The sequence below is a fragment of the Parasteatoda tepidariorum genome, chromosome 3, assembly GCF_043381705.1.
Source record: "Parasteatoda tepidariorum isolate YZ-2023 chromosome 3, CAS_Ptep_4.0, whole genome shotgun sequence".
NCBI lineage: Eukaryota > Metazoa > Arthropoda > Arachnida > Araneae > Theridiidae > Parasteatoda > Parasteatoda tepidariorum.
In genome coordinates, this window is record NC_092206.1 from 38,507,674 (window position 1) to 38,510,966 (window position 3,293).

The following is a 3,293-nucleotide window of genomic DNA, read 5'->3' on the forward strand; positions in this document are numbered from 1 at the left end:
TACTAAATACATTTTTACCTAGTACATTTTTTACTAAAATTATGTTTATGCCCGACCTTGTCAAACAACGCCCAGTCAAATCTCTAAGAACTTCAGAACTATTTGTGTTATTGAAAGCTATTATAATTACTATTTTAACTTTTGAAAACTCGAAGGTATTAATTTAGCCGCTGATGCTGAAATTCGTTTAAAAATTTTAATTGTTCCATCAGGCAGAAATGTTCGGAAAAGGATTTTTTCGCATGACTTCAGCATTAGCCATTGTTACAAATAAAACTGTAGACAGTTATGTTTCAACTTATACCGCACATTCAATTATATCTTACTAGCTTAAAGATCACAAAGCTATCTAAAGTGTTTGCTTTGTTTATGTTTGTGCTTTTAAAACGCGTTTCTATAGAGTAAAACAATTTTAAATCAATGCTAATTTAAATAAATAAAAATAAAAAACTAAAAATTAAAATCAATAGGTAAAATTTCTTTTTCGTGCAAATCCATAAAAAGTTTGATATTAAAATTATATTTGATTTTAAAATTATATTATACGATTATATTATAAAATTATATTATAATATTCTTCCGAATTTAAAAATAAATTAATGTCCATAACTTTCAAAATTAAAAATAATTAAATAAATAACAACAATTTTGCAAAAATATTAAAGAACATAAGCATATTATTCAATAAAATTTTAGGTCACTTTGACTTTTCGATTTCCTAGAAATGTACTTTTAAATCGTTACTTTTTTTGTTTAGTACTTGTACTTTTACTTGTACTTTTTACTCGTTACTTTTTAAAAGTAACGTTGCCATATATGCACATGAGAGCCAGTAAAGGCGCATTTTTACCAATATGGTGAAAAAAAGAAAAATCTTAACGTTTTTCTCCCAGAAAAAAAAATCCCAAAGCTTCCAGAGTATAATAAAATTTAGTGTATTTTCTGGATTGAAAAGATTTTGTATGGAACATAAAAAATAGAGTGATTTTTATCGTAGTTCTTTGGTAATTACTAATGTAAAAATTGACAATAAAATATGTTTTTATTATCATGATTCACTATATCCATTATTTTGATAAGATGTGTTTTTATGAAATCTAAATATGTTGGGGATCACCGAGATAATTTTCGTAATGCTTTACAAAATTACATATTCATTTTAAATAAGTATTTGTTACAAAAATTGTAGCAACGAATTTAGAGATGTCACGAATTACTCTGTGTTTGATATGCAACACTTACATATATTTGTCAGTATCATTTATAAAAATATTAGCTGTTTAAAAGAAAAGAACTACATGCAATGAAAAAAATGTAATATATAAGCTTCTAAATGTTTAAGTTGTAATATATGTATAAATATGTAACCACTTCATAAAACAGAGAGTACAGGAGTCTAGAATTCTTAACACACTTAATTTAAACACTTGAAAGCATCACGAAATGATTAACCGTAATCTAATTCAACTAAGTGTCGCCACATATCAACACAGAGTGTCGCCATTTCAAATAAATTATACAAAGCATGTTAAACAGATTATAAGATCTATTAATATTCTATTTGGTAAAAAGTGGCTTTTTATTATAAGATCTATATTCCATTTAAAAGAACTTATTACTACATATTATCTTACAAAAGGTAATGGAAGTTTTAAAATTACCAAATAACTGATAAAATAAATGACACATTCTGAAAAATAGTCTGGTAACTTTATAATTATTTTTCAGAGTATTTAACCATAACATCTATTTTTTCAGTTTAATTTACTCGTATTTTTATGAGATGTGTGGGTAATAAGAACCATAATTTTGAATATTAGAGTTTCTGATAAACCGTTATCATAAAGAACAGAAAAATTATCAAATAAAATAAGGTACTGTAAATTTTGGTGTTCATTGCCAGAATTCTTGCTCTTTTAATCAGAAATGTTTTTACCGTGCAAATCTAATTTTTTGCAAGAATTTTACGCACTGTCAAAAAGGATTTTTTTTTTGATGTTTACCATTTTCTAAACAACGGGCATTATTTATAAAAAAGTAGAGAAATTTTCTGCTATTTAAAAGTTTATTTTAAATGAAAAGTAAATAGAAATTATATAATACATTAAATGCCATTACTGGATCAGTCGCAATCAGAAGTTTTGAAATTATGTTAGTCGTAGAGTAAAAAAATATTTTCGATAAGACTATGCTTTAAAAACATAGTTCTGTTACCTTTTTTAGATTCATACAGAATTTAAATACACTGAAAAGAAAATTATGGCCAAATCTACCAGAATGTGGTTAAATTTACCGAATTTCTGGCTCTATGAGAACACCGAAAAGGTCTTTATTTTTTACCGAAGTGATTTGGCAATAATTTTGGTTAAATTAACCATGAAATATAATGTTATAATATGTGATAAAATTTAGTAAATGTGGCAAAATTTCTTAATATTATCATAATTTTTTCAATCATGGAGTACAATCTATTTATTTAGTAAACACTTACTTTTTGATTTTGTATTTTTCACTGAAGTTTTTTTAATAAAAATTATAATTTTGAAAACCAGATTTTCCGGTAATATATGTTATCATATGAAGGGAAAATTGCCAAATGAATGGTTGGTTTATAAATACCATATATTTTGGTTTTATTAATAGAATCGTGTATTTTTTACATTTTTAATTTTTTTTATAAGAAAAGTCATTACTTTACAAAACGGTAATTTTTCCAGAATTTTTTTCTTCTTGTTGAAAAATAATTTTATTTTGTTAAAATTATAGTTGTAGTAAAATACAAGTATCTTACAATACTAAAAATAGAAAAAGAGTATGATATTTTAATGCGAAAATGATTTCGGTTTTATAGAAAGGATTTAGCAAGCAAAAATAAATTAATATTATTAACTTATTATATAATAACTTTAAGAACATAAAATACTTTTGCGGTATTTAGTTTCAAAGCAGAGTCCATTAAACTTCAGTATTTCACAAGGGAAAAAAAATAATTTAAATATGCTTTAGTCATATATAGTCAGATCTCTCTACACTTAGCCGTCAGTGCTACCAGCAATACAATCCTCTATAAACGCTTGTTTACTATATTTCAAAAAGTTAAAAAATAATTTCTCAGCTTATTACAGTAGTATTGCAGGTAATATTGATAGCAATTGTACTTAATTTACTTCATGAACTGTAAATTAATTATATATGTAGAGTTACATTTCTTTGGATAAGCAATTTTTAATAGGAACATTAGAAAACGGAATTTTCTGAATTTAAATTATATATATATGTAATCCGAAATGAAC